Source organism: Manis pentadactyla, chromosome 9 (assembly GCF_030020395.1).
Source record: "Manis pentadactyla isolate mManPen7 chromosome 9, mManPen7.hap1, whole genome shotgun sequence".
NCBI lineage: Eukaryota > Metazoa > Chordata > Mammalia > Pholidota > Manidae > Manis > Manis pentadactyla.
Genome location: NC_080027.1, coordinates 112,060,532 through 112,074,737, shown reverse-complemented (window position 1 = coordinate 112,074,737; position 14,206 = coordinate 112,060,532). Strand labels below are relative to the sequence as shown.

At 45.6% G+C, this 14,206-nt stretch overlaps 1 protein-coding gene across 1 annotated transcript in view; it reads right to left on the bottom strand.

Annotated features, from left to right (window-relative positions):
* C9H1orf21 (chromosome 9 C1orf21 homolog) overlaps positions 1-8,488 on the bottom strand; it is a 218,308-nt gene extending 209,820 nt beyond the window's left edge. Inside the window, exon 1 of the mRNA XM_036912564.2 lies at positions 8,207-8,488. The gene's annotated coding sequence lies outside the window, so the exon portion shown is untranslated. The remainder of the gene's footprint in view (positions 1-8,206) is intronic.
* Between the last annotated feature and the right edge of the window lie 5,718 nt (positions 8,489-14,206).

Here is a 14,206-nt window from a genome sequence, read left to right as displayed (position 1 = left end):
AGTAAGTATTTCTACTTCTACTGGATACCAGAATTACAAATTCTGAGAAAATCCCTTCAATACTATTTTACTTCTTCATGTGACAATTCTGCCACATGCTGATTCCTGATTGCCCTCTTTTCTCCTTGACAACATGCTGGCCTGGTTCCCTGCCTCTTTGAGAGTCTGCATTTTTTTATTCTCTTTCACTGTCTTCTTCCATCCACAGCCCTTAAAGGTTGGTGCTCCCTGGACTCACGGTTCATTCTCATACTTACTTCTGGGCAATCTATGCCAAACCACACAGCTTCAATTGCCACATTTACAAAACACATTCATGCATTCATTCATTCTTTCATTTAACTAATATGTGCTGGGCGCCAACTATGTGATAGGTGTCCTGGGGATACAAGAGAATCAAAACCAGGCAGAGCCTTGCCCTCACGGACCTTGTGGGGCTGGGGTAGGTATTAGTATTTGAAGAATCACAAAAATAAATGTGCAATTATATTAGTGGTAAATGCATGCAGGCAAGGTACATGGTGCACTAAGAGGATGAAACAGAGGAATCAAACCTCACCATTGAAGATTAAGGGAGGATTCCCTGAGAAAATGATGACTGGACTGGGATGAAACCTGTAGTTCTGTCTCAAACCTCTCTTCTGAATTCTAGACCAGAATTTCTGTGTATCTGTATCAAAAAGATTATAAGCACCTAAGACTCAACATATTCCAACCTGAGTCATCTTTCCTCTCAATGCCTGGATTCCACATCTCAGCAAAAGGCAGTATGATCCATCCAGAAATTCTGCAATTATCTTTTCCTCTACCTACTTCATGGCTCTCCATTCCCAATTTGTCACCCAGTCCCAACAATTTTGCTTCCTAAATACCTCTCCTATCTGTCTCCTCCATTTTCAGGCATTAATTCAGTTCCCATCATCTCTTACCAAGTTAGTACCAGACTTCTCTTGCTCTGACCCCAGTCTCTGTCCCCCTCCAATCTTTTATCCACATTCACACTCACAGAAGGAACTATATACCACGCAAATCATGTCTCTCCTGTTCACAATCATTTAGTGCCTCTCGCTGCTTATTCTCTGGGCAGTAAGCCCCAACTCTCCACTGTGAAGCCTGGCAGAGCTTCTCAGTGTCATTTCCTGGCACGCCCCATCACCCGTAGAAATTCTAGCCACAATAACCCGTATCCACGTGTCTCCACATCACTGCGTGTCTCCTGTCTGAAATGCTACTTCATCTTCCATCTGCCCCCCCAAACCCCTTTATCTCCAAATGCCGAATGCCAGTCTGTGGGTTAGTTTATGAATCCATAGAAAAGTGAGAAAAATAAAGTCAGCAAACCAATATTAGTCCCTCAACCAATATTAGTCCCCCAATACTTTTGGAAATATAAACAATATCCTAGAGGACTCAGGTAGTCTTCCAAGTGTCAAATACTTCCTTCTCTGCGAAGCCTTCTAGGACTTCTCTATGTCAGAAAGGCGTATAAATTTTGTTGAAACTGGGAGACTCTTGCAGGCAAAGGGCGGCACTATTAATAAGTATGTTGAATACAGACATAAATGAGGACTGCCCCAAGGAAATCAGGGACCAACAGTCAGCCTTCCTTTGGCCAGAGTCGGCTCTTTCTTCCCTCAACTTGCAAAGCACCTTTTGTCTATTCACCAGACGTCATGTGTTTGCACGTCAATTCCCACGCTTGTCTGAGAATTCCACAAAGACAAGGGCCTGGACTTTTTATCTGTATTTCCAATATCTTTCCAGTGCCAGGCACAGAGATGGCACGAAGTGTCATCAACAAAAGTAAATGTTTGCTTAATAAATTATCCGAAGGAGTAAGAAAGATTAGATGCCTTAACTTAGGCCAACAAAGGAATTGAAAAATTCCCATTATCTTTTCTCATCCCATACTACACTTCCTCATTTGGTTGAAGAGACTTTTAAATGAGAGCAAGATCTTCACAGAGATAAAGTCTAAGCCTCAGACCACTGACCAGCTGTCAATCTACCAACAACTACATATTCAGCATAATAGACTCTTAAGGCCCAGTGGGCATGATGACAGAGCTTATAATTTGGGAGGGTGACAAAAAATACATAGTTAAAAATCAAAACTAATAATTAAATAAAATAAACATCAAACAAGTGTTAGAGGAATTCAAGGAAGGCAAGAGAGAAAATACTCTTAATAGTCAAAAAGAAGGGGCTCCCTGGAAACAATGGGATTTGAACTGACACTTGAGAAATGGCTCAAACCCCAAGAGAAGCAGCAGAAGGGAAGGGATCCTGAGACCAGATGGGGGTGGGGTGTTGGGGAGGCCACCAAGGGTAAGCAGAATATTTATTTTGGGAGCCGTATCTAGACTGTCATGGATTCTTGGCACAGAAACCAGAACATATGAATTTTTAGCAACTATTAAGCAACATAAAGAGATTCCTTGATTCTCATCTCCTTCATCAGAATAGGAATAGTATCTGCCTGACATAAATAATGAGATTCATGTTGCTTATTCCTTTAGAACCTTTTAAGAATTGTTAACAAAATTATTTTAGGAAAATTGCTTTGGCGGAACTTTCAGAGAAAACTGGAGAAGTCACCCCTGCCGGCATGTACTAGCTATCTGTGTCTTTCATGAGTTCTCTGCCAATCACGGCATGGCAGGCTGCAACATCTTTACTCTCCACACCCAGCCTTTCAACCTACCCATGAAAGAAATCATAGTGTTAATATAGGGGTTCCACTGCACTGTGAACAATCATGTGTAGACCTCCTGGTCAACTCTGGGGTTTAGGGAAAAGCTTTCAGGAGTGGCTCTGATCACTCACACTACATCTTTTGAGCTGTGGAGCGTGTCTGGCCTATACAATAACATCTGTGCTGATGGCAATGAAAAATGGCCCCACACCCCAGAAAAGACTGCCAGCCTCCATTCCCCTTTCCCTACCCAGCTCAGGCAGGGAAAACCATAAATTATCAAGTGAGGTGGAATATGTCCTAACATGGGTTGGTTTAACAATGAACTGGAACTACTGCAATATTCACTGCACTCAAAGAAAACACAGATCCATCAGTGAAAGAGAATGCTTACTTAAAAACAATTCTCCCTGCTCTGCTTTACAGCATCTTCTTCCAAAAGCCCTGGAGCACTCAGGATATTACATAACTAGTGTTGGATCTACTTTTGAAGTACAGTTTTATAAAAAGACTAATTCAGGTTCATATGTAAGGAGTCAATACAATATGTTTTTCTAGTAATAGTCCTCAGTTTAATACATTTTCTGCCACTATCCTGCTGATGGGGCCAACACAGGCTACACACTTATTGGGGAAACCAACAATGTCAGGTCTTAGTAAAGGGTCCTTGCTTGGCACAAATGTCTCTCCCGAGCTCATAAAATTTTCATGGAAAGCAGTAAAACTACAACAAATGAGAAAAAATTTGGTTCAAGTTACAGTAATACTTGTTTGACCAACATTTATTTAACCAAAGGAGAAAAAAAAGTAATGAGGATGAAACAAAATAAATCATTCTACTTCTGTCATTAGAAGTACATTTTGGTATAAAGCCTTCCAGTGATGCAATTATGAAAATCTCTGAAATGCTTTTCAAGATTTGTTGTCCAAATCTTCAAAAGTAACAATAATTTTTGAGATATCCCTTTATTTATTATCCAATATAGGACGTCACAGCTAAATGAAGTGAAGGAGCAAAGTGCTTCAGCTATTATTAAAAGGCTTAAAAGTCAAAAATAAGGTAGAATCAAAAGTGAAAACAAAGGCAGAAAATCCCTAAACTTGGGGATGCTCTTATTCCACGTTTCTACAAGGTACAAAGCATGTGGGACCTCAACTCATGAATGCAATAAACACATCTGCTGAGATGGGTGAGTCTGTGAAACAGGCAGAGGCAGGTATGTGCTGCAAGATCTAAAGGCCTGATGGGGAGAAGTGGGTGGCAGTAATGAGGATGGTGTGGGGCAAAGCAGGACAAGGTAGAAAGGGCCCTGGGGGCAGGAGAAGCTTGACTGGAAGCAGGAAGTCTACACTTGTGCAGAAAGTCTGGAGGACTCAGGGAGAACCTGGGCCTGGAGATATGGTTAAAATACAGGAAAACTTCATTCAGACAGAAACCCCAAGCCTTGCAGGCAAAAGTTAAGCTGGGGGGATGAGAAGCAGGAGGGCGTATGGATGAAAATTTGAGGGACAGAAAACCATGGAAAAGCTCCAAAAAGGATAGGAAGGTGAAAGGGACATTTGGCGAAGGACTGAGGTAGAAGACAACACCAAAGAGGGAGGGCGAAATAGGGGCAGGGCCACAGGGTAGGTATTCACTTTGCCTGTTTCAAGTTATTTTAGAGGGAGCAGCTGTGATTATTGAGCACTACCACCCTTGGGAAAATCCAGTAAACCAAGTGGAGGGGCTACCTGAGCTTCCCAAGGCCTCCCTCCCACCCCCCACCCTCCCGACTCATCCATCCGGGCACATTCTGGGAAGGCTCCCACCATGGAGAGCCCTGAGGGCTATGACTGCAGCACCCGTCAAGGAAGGCGGGGTGCATGAGAGGACTCGGAAAACCATAAAGCACCCTGTCTGTGTGAGGCACTGTTATTCACCAAACCCTTAGGACAAAAAAGATAAAGACCCCAGTCACAATCAGGAATGAAGAAATATTTGCCAAATATGAATGATAACTATATTTCAAATCAAGATGCCCCTAACTAGAAATACCAGTAATAGGAAAGGGCGATATGCTGGCTGTTTACTTTCCTGTCAAACTGTCTTCATCATTCAAACTTGCAATAGGGGGGCACAATGTGGAGCTCTTAATATACTATCATAGTGATTTATTAAAATGGAAGTCCACATCTAATGTATTTCTAAGGGTTTTTTTGACACATTCCAAATCTCAATTAGGTTTTCAATTCAACCGCTCATGGAGTAACTTCCAAGTCAAGGTAGCGTGCAGGCTGCTCAGAGGCGGGGGCTGCAAGAATGAGCAAAAACAGCCTGCCCTCCAGCAGCTTGGTTAATTAATCTGCTCAGGATCCAATTCAAATTGGGGAAGCTACATCTCCCTTCACAATGTAGAGAGAAGGCAATCTTTACATTACATAACTAGCCTACAACCTAGGAAAGACATTTTCCAGGAACTAAAAAAAACCCCAAGGGACTTCTTAACACCTGGTGACTGCAGACACTCTGGTGTGTTCATTTCTGTGTTCAGCCCAGCCCACTTAGGGCCAACCACTCTTGTCATAATTACATAACCACAGCATGTCAAGTTGTTTCTTGTTGCAACAGTAACTTGTAAAATTAAACTTCAGAATGGAGACAGTCAAGCTAAATAATTGCCTACTTAAAAAAGAAAAAAAAAATATATATATATGTAATTTACATGCCACTTCAGATAAGCTCTTGAATTATGATCTCTTAAAGTCACAACTGTCACCACTTTTTAAAATACAGTTTGTGTTGCAATTCTCCCTGCACACAGGCCCTATCCTTGTCTTCTCAGTTCTCTCTGCAGTATTTTATACCGATCTATGGTAATCTGCTTTCACGTTTTAACAAGAACCTAATTAATCACAACTTTCACCATCTCATATGCTATGGGACTTCCAAAATGCCAAAGAAGGACCATAAAATGGCCCAAAACACACTTATTTGTGCCTCATATGTCTCTAAGTTGTACTGATGAGTTCGAGTGAAGCTGGTGATACTTATCACACTTAGGACCCTCTGTGAAGGCATCTCCTACCTGCTCCAGATCAGTGGGTGGTGTCATGACACTACCTCTTCCAGAATGGAGTGTCTCATTCTTTGGCAGAAAATATCTAGTAGAAAGGGGCCACAGGAGCCTGGAGCAAGCTGCTCAGGATGTCAGTCAAGGCTTGCCTGGTCAAAAACCCACCCCAGGGCTGAGGCACCATCCGCCGGGAAATGATACTCATAATCGGGCAAAGCACCTTCCTCCTTGGCAGAGTTTTTGAATCAGTCACGGTAAATAGTACCAATTAATGACCAAGCTTTTGATTTACACATTGTGAATCTTCAAAAAGCTCAAACCACTTCAGACAGTGGCCTATTAATTCCCGGATGTCCATGTTAGACGATAAAGTGAGATGGGAGGGGAAGCAAGGGGGTGAAGGATAAATTACCAGCCAAGAAAACAAAATCATCAGTTCTCTCAACCAGTGAAACTGAATCTGTGCTGAAGAAGGAAGCCAAAACCACATGGTCCTTCTAGGATGAACTTTTAACACTGGACATAAGACCAACCAAGGCCATTTTTCCTTGGAAATATACCCAAATGGAGATTACCTTGCCAATAGAAGCTTCCCACTCCTAGCAAGCATCTACCCATCCAAGTTCTGAGTTCACTTCTCTTTGTGGCTTTTCCTAGTAGTCCCCCAGAGCTGGTATCTGAACCGGTTTGCAAAGCCCGAAAACATTAGGGGCGGTTACATGTCAATGCCGCATTTCTGATGGTGAACTGCTAGCCCCAGCATTAGTTTAATGCAGATAAATAGAGTTGCCTTACCACTGGTGCTTCCTACTTTATAGGAAGCAAAACAAAAATAACTGATGAGGTCTAAATTAATTCCCATATCTGCTCAACTGTATTTCAAACAGCTAACACAGAACATGTTCTATGATCCTACAGTCCAGCTCCAGAAGTACAATAAACGGTAGAAAAGCCCCCAATTGCCCATCTTGGACTTAAGGACCCTTCAGAAACACCATCTTCAAACTCACCCTCACAGAATGAAAGTAGCTCGGGTCTACTCTACCCATGATTTTTTTCTACCCTGGTCCATCCCAACTCTACCAAACTGAAAGGTTATTCTCGTTAGGTAAAAAGTGAGTTCACCCCCTTAAGTAGGGAGGTGTTCATAGCATCTATCTGTGTAACGAACGTGTCACTTCCCCCAAACAGTCCATACTGTTTCCTTAAAAAAAAAAAAAAAAAAGGACTGCATGAATCTATGGTGTGTCAGCCCCCCTCACAACCTCTGAGTCAGAGCTTCTGTGTGTCTTCCATGAGGTTGGGTGATCAGGGGGGGTGTATCCCTTTCAGAGTCGCTCCAATAGTTGAACTTGTGGTTGTCTCCCAGCCATGCACAACATAAGCTCTATTTTAAAATAATTTTCCGAACGCACATACCCTGGAAGACACCGCATACATAGGTCGTTAACTCCCTACTGGAAACAAATCACTTTCACCTCAAACGGTGCTTGTCATCTCTCCGGATTAATGCGTGTTTCTGTGTATAAATTTTTATCTTTGACCATGTTAACTCCTGCAGCAAAGAAAGCCACCCCAAATTTACCAACGTGCCTGAGCCAATTCAGAGCTTTAGAAGAGGAATGAATGGGAGATGAGAGCCCTTAGGGACTTCTCTCACACAAACAGTAAGTGGGGGGAAATTTTTTTTTCCTCCGTAGAGGGAGGGGACAGGGTGAATGGATAGGGGAAGGACACTGAGCAGCAGACCAAAGGCAGCAGCCGCGGCCGCACTTCGCGAACTGCCTGCAGAGGGGACTGAAGTCTTTTCGTGTACAATAACCGAGCACTCTCTGGCTGCCCTGCATGGGCATGAATAATACATACATCAAGGTTGGCAAACAGATGCACCGAGAACAAGCCACCCCAAAAAGGTCAAAACTTCAGAAATCCCGGGGATCGCAGCACCCACGCAAACACATCGATCAGTCGAAGAGAGAGAAGGGACTTACAGACTTAGCAAAGGATTCTGAATTTTGTTTTCCTTTCAAGCTCTAGCTTGCAAAGTACGGTAGCTACACGCAAAGCTAGGAGAGGAGCAGGAAGGCTGAGGGCGGCGGGGGGTGCGGGTGGGAAGGGAGGGGTGTCTAACACCAGCCACCCAGGCCTCAATGTGACGAAAGTCGTCAGCAGCCCCAACCGCATCCCAGCCCCTCCGCCCCGGCGAGCAGACGCCCCCTGCAGCTCCCCCCGCCCCCCTCCGCAGCGTCCGTGCCTTGCAGCCCCATGAGCCCGGCACCAGCAGCAGCAGCCCGGGCCGGGCCGCGCGCCCGCAGCACCACCCCCGCGGCTCCCAGCCCCTCCGCGCGGCAGACACCCCGCAGGCCTCCTCCCAGCCCACCCGGCAGGCCGAGGAGCGAGGCCGGGGCGGGCCGCGCTGCCGACTCCCCCGCCCCGGCGGGCCAGGGCTCCCACTTACCTTGGCGCTCGCGGGGGGGCTGAAGGTGGCCAGCCTCCCGCCCCCCGCCCTTCCTTCTCGCCCTTTTTCTTCCTCCCTCCTCCTCCCCACGGTGTGTCCGGGGCTCCCCTCCTCCCCGCGGTTGGAAGTAAAAGCCGAAAACCCCGACGCCGGCCCGCGTGCGTGCGTGCGGGAGGCGGCGGCGCGCGGCCAGCTCTCCAGTAACTGAGCGCGGCGCGCGGCTCCAACTAAAGTGTGAAAGAAGCGGCGGCCGCGGGGCCGCGGCACCGAACGTCCCCCGGGGAGTGGGCAGGGAGCAGGCGGGAGCCGGCGGGGAGCGAGCGAGGGAGGGGCCGCGGGGAGGAGGGCGGCCGGGAGGGAGGGGGCCCGCTCGCCCAGTCACTCACTCGAGGGGCGGGGGCAGCCAGACACGCCCCCGCCGCCGGCCCCTCCCCGCGCCGGCTCCGCGCGCGGCCAGCCCCTCTCCCCGGGGACGGGCCTGCGGAGGCCGCCGGGAGCAATGGCCCCGGCGTGCGGGCGAGCGGGGCTGCCAGGGCTGTGGGGAGGCACGGAGGGCGACGATGGGCGTGAGTGTGTGTGTGTGTGTGTGTGTGTGTGTGCGCGCGCGCGCTCCCCGCGCTGGTGGTCCAGCAGGAGGGGAGACCCCAGCGGGGAGGCTGCGACCTGGGCTTATCACCCCCGGGGGTGGCTTAGGAGCCGCGGGGCAACTCGGAGGCCGCGAGGGCCCACCTCTCCGGGAGAGGCGATCGGTGGGCCCAGCGGCGGGGCTGCGACCGCTGGAGGAAAACACAAGAAAGGCCGGGCATCCTCGGCTTGCCGCGCGGCCCTCCCCTTCCCAGACGGGCGGGCGCAGCCCAGCGGCCCGGGCCTCGCCACCAAACCGCCGCCACCCTGCCTGGGAGCCGGGCGGTCCGCAAGATGCACGCGCGTTGGCGACTCGCAGAAGCTGCACTGGTGGGGAAAGAGACAGGAGAGCCACCGGCGCCCCTCCCCTCCTTTCCCCGCTCCTCGGGACCGAAGGGCGGAGGCCGCGCTTGCTGGGGGCGTCTGGGACGGTCCGGATCTGGAAAGGTCGCCGTCCGCCACCTTATCTGTTCAGTTTTTTCTGAACACTGACAAGAGATCAACCAATTTCCCACCTTCTGGGAAAAGGTATTTTCTCCTCTTCCCGGCCATACTGGGTGCTTCGAGTGCGCACTGAATTGATCTTTCAACATCGATTGCGGTTGGATGTCTTTTGTGCGGCTTGCCCGCGCTTCGCCGCTTCTGCATTGCCCTAGACGCGCGAGGAATGCCAGGCCTCCAGGGCGAGGACACTCAAGAAAACAATAGGGGCAAAAGATCCTCCTGGTCCCACGGATTGCACACGAACGGAATCGTTTCTCACTTCCGGCCACGCCAAAGTTGGAATGTGGAAAAGGACACATCAGGGCTGTAGCAATGATGAGACAATTGAAAAGCAAATTCATAATTTAGTTTAATGAGTTAATAACCCACCCACAAGGGCTAGGAAGTCGCCTTTTTGAAAAAACGGCTTTCCAGTGCTCTCCCTTTTTCTGTTTAAAAGGCTGGTATCACATTGTTTTTGAAGTTCAACTTGTGATCCATTTTTTAAATTACCCAAATTCTAGTTCATTTATCTCTTTGGAACAGAACTCTTCGTAGTCTAGCCTCCTGAAGAGGAGTGATTAGGACAATTTAGGGAGGATAGGCAAATTACGATTCCTACCATGTGCTGCCCTCCACCATCTCTTACCTTAGGAGACTTGTGACATTTCTTTCAGACTTCCTTTCTCATCTGCAAAATGGGATTGATAATATGAGCTCCTACCTCATAGTCCTAGTGTGAAAGGAAAAGGCCCATACAATCGGGGCAGTCCATGTAAAACACTTTGCATAATGCCTGACACATGGTAAGAACACAACAAATAAGACCTATTATTTAGATACATAGTTTAACCCCAAATTTGACAGACTTTTTTTCTCTTTGCATTCCTTCTTGAAGTTGGGGGAGAAAAATCTATCTGCTTGTGTTTATCCAAATGTCATCAATCCTCCTCTGGGGTTATTTTTCAGCCATGCCTGAAACCTTCTATGGTAAATTGGAAGAAGTATATAACTAAGATGTGCTTGTATTTATCTACCTATGTATATATAGATGTGACCATGTGTCAAAGGATAACAAGCTTTTGTCTTTCCCCACCTCTGTCCTTCCCTCATCTACATAGACAGGCCTGATTAGATCAGCTCTATGAATGTTGATCTGTGTTGTATTTTATTCTTTCAGGACTCTTTCAGTGACTGGCACTGTAGATTTCTTGAGGGCAAGGCAACCTTGGATGTCCTTGACTTCATATCCCCAGAACTAATAGAAGGCCATAGACCAAGCACTTCATACATTGTAAATTAAAGAGCATCCATACTATGAACTTTAGAGGCAAGTTTTCACTTACTCAAAGTAATACATATTCATTGTAGAAAATTTATAAATTTCAGAAACTCAGCCAAATATGAAGGAAATAAAAATCATCATCATACTATCTAGAGAGAAGCAGTCATTAAGTGCTGCAAGTATGTCCACGTTCCCGTCATTTATTTCATTACTATGCAATTGGCAAACATTTATTAAGTACCTAGTTAGGGACTGGACAACTTTCCCAGGACAGAGAACAGCTTGGATGTTGTAAGTAAATGTTTGTTTCTCAGGAGAAACTACTCTTTAGAAGCAACATTTTATACGGTAGTGAGGGTATCGGGATAGTCTACAAAAAGTCTGAATGGAATCCTATAATCAAGAAATAGTGTTGAGCAGAAACAATCTAGATTTTGTAGGGCTTGAAGCACTTACAGTTTGGTGAGCCCTCTTCAAGATCAAGAAGACAAAAGTGCAAAAATCCCTTGGAAGGGCCCATGTAAATGAGGAGTCATGAAACTTGAAGCTCCTTAACCTCTCAGGAAGACTATCTTTGGTTTTGGGATTTCTGTAGAAAATAACAATTTTGATAAACATTGTTTTAATATGAAAACTCATTCTTCATTTCACCTAGGATCCTTCGGACACCTCTTCTCCCTCCCCCTCGAGATGTGTAAGAGGTGGAAGTGAAAACTCGCACCACCATCACACACACACACACACACACACGTGCATTTCTTGCACGTGGCCATAGTAAGGGCAGCGGGACTGTGGGGACTTCAGCAAGGGCTGTAGGAGAGAGAGAGCCGGAAGTACGCAATGGGAGGGGAGGGGGCTCACCGGTGGGGCACTGAGGCGCTAGAGGCTCAGGTGCAGGGGTGCACCAGAACCAGGCCACTCTGTTCAGTCAACACAAGCTAAAATCTACTGGACACTGTGTCACAGAACAATCTCTCTAGCTCTTCATAATTATTAAGATGACTATCCATATAGTTCTGTAAGAAGAACGAAAAACATGTTTTCCTCCCCATTTGCAAGTAATAAAACCATCTCTTCTTTGCTCTTCTACTCCACCAGAAACTCTGAATTCCATATCAACACTCTAAATATAACTTTTTTAAATGTTTCTTTTTTGCACAGAAAAGTTAACTTTTAACTTTCAAAGTCACTACTATCCAAATTTATTACATTCCTAGAGCTTTAACTTATAAATTCTTGGCCCTGTAGTAAGTGTGAATTTTTTATTTCTTATTTTTCTTTCTTTAAAGTACAGTGTTATGGGTTCAATGTTTGTGTCCCCCAAATTCATATGCTGAAGCCCTAATTCCCCCCATGCTGATGGTACGAGGCCTTTGGGAGATGAGGTCACTGGGCGGGGTTAGGGAGAGACTGGGTCCCTTAAAGGTGAGACCAGAGAGCTCTCCCCAGCCCTTCCCACCCTACCCAGACACCATCCACAAGCCAGGAAAAGACTGACCTCAGACTTCCAGCCTCCAGAACTGTGAGAAATAAGAATCTCTTGTTTAAGTCACCCAGTCTGGTATTTTTCTCATAGCAGCCTGAGCTGACTAAGACATATAGGTTCCCTTTACCACTGACTATAAAAAGGAAACCAGGGAAAATGCAGGCTGATCGGAAAAAAAGGATAGTAAGAGCTATACCCTGCCTCCCATAACTTCTCATAGAAATCTAAATAAATTTATCTTACGTGGCTTATTTTTAAAAGATTCCAATCAGGTTAATTTTTCTAAATAATCAAGTTAAAAGGAGCAAACTTTGGCAGGCTTATTAAAAAGCAGGTGATCCTAAACTTAGTACTACTCTGAAATGTGCTCTCTTTGTATTTGCTCCTTGCAATGACAGCTAACACTGGTTGCTGTGTGTTAAGCTTCGTATTATATATAATTCGTAATGTATGTGAACTTAGTCATCTTCCCAATACATTCAGACCAGCATTACTGTTATCCTCATTCCCATGCAGAGGTGGACATGGAAGCACACAGGGAGGAGTCAGTAATGCAAGGCCAAGTGGTAGAGCCAATATGTTTTCTCTTCAATCACCTCCAATTATTTTTTGCCCCAGTTGTATTCATTCTTTAAGGCCAGGCTAAAAAACTCCTAAAAGGAGGCCTATCTGAGCAATCGCAGCCTCTGTGTTTCTGAACTTTTGGATAACCATAGTCTTCACCGCTTGCTGAAATGTTACAGCCTTAACACAGTTGGGGGTCTGCTGCATCTTTTTTGTTAACTCTGCCATCAAGCTCCATAGCTAACGGTTTGAGACTAGATAATTGTGTGTGTGTGTGTGTGTGTATGTGTTTAAATCTTACTTTGGGGGGTACTATAATGTACACACACAGGTGAAGCACCCAATAGGCAGTGGTGGATTGAGGGCTATTTGTGTAGTGTATTTTGTTTACAATTCTAGTGACACCACACAGCTCCTTCTGAATGGTTGGGGCTCAACCAGAGAAGGTAGTTTAAAGTCAGTGCTAACAACTTGCTAATGTTTCTAAGTGGTCTCTCAATGATGTGTGAATTTCTCTGAGTAACCTGCTCTTCTAGATCTGAAAATTATGACTCTTACTTAACATCTTTTTATTTCTTTCTTGGGTTTCTTCTTAGGGTGTGTATTATCTTTTATTTCATTTTCAAAAGTTGGGGAGATAGAAGATGAAAACATGAAACATGGTCACTTGAAGCAAGGAGCATTTAGAACCCACAACCGAGGAGTGAGATGCAGCCACAGAAAAAGAGAGAAGGAAGAAGAGAGAGTGGAACTACAGCCATCCAGAGGGGTCAGCTAAGCCCCCAGGCCATCTGCTTCCTCTTATCATTTCATGGCCTTGCTCAGATTGGTAGTTAGCTGTCTAGAGTGGAGTTCTTTTTTTCCCAGGTCACACAGCAGCTCCACCACCTGCTTAGAGTATTGTCCTGCTTCCAGCGTTTGTGTGCTAATGGCATTGTTATTATGGCATTGTTATTCGCACATTGGTCTTTCTCTCTTATCAACTGCACCCTTTATGAGAACAGGGGACCTCGCTATTCCAAGAGTGCTCAGACCAGGCAGCAGGGGTTCCATACACCCTTAGAGGTAAGGGTTGCTCTTAACTAAATTGTTATTAAGTTGCTACAAGGGCTCCTGTCAGAGGTGCTGGAAAAAAAAATACTGATATCCAGAAATTTTGGCAAATGGGACACAGCCAGAGGAACATGGTTAAAGGAAAAAAAGGAAGAATTATGTATGTGTGATGTGTGTGTGTGTGTGTGTGTGTGAGAGAGAGAACAGAAACATCACATTATTTTCATCTCTATTTCAACTTTACCTCTTTGAAATTGCCCTCTCCTTCCCCTACTCCCTTTCAGAAAGTGAAACAATTTTGAGGAGATAAAAAGTAAATTTGTGGCTTCCTCCACCATAATTAAGCAAGAACCCCTAAAACAACTCAAAGTCCTTACGCTACAGTTTCAAAAGCTGTACTGTTCTGATGTCATTGGCTGATTTCAGATGGAATTATTGAGAATTAAACTTTTTAAGACCTATTGGAAAATATTGCTGCTATAGAGATATAAACGATCTGCTCTCT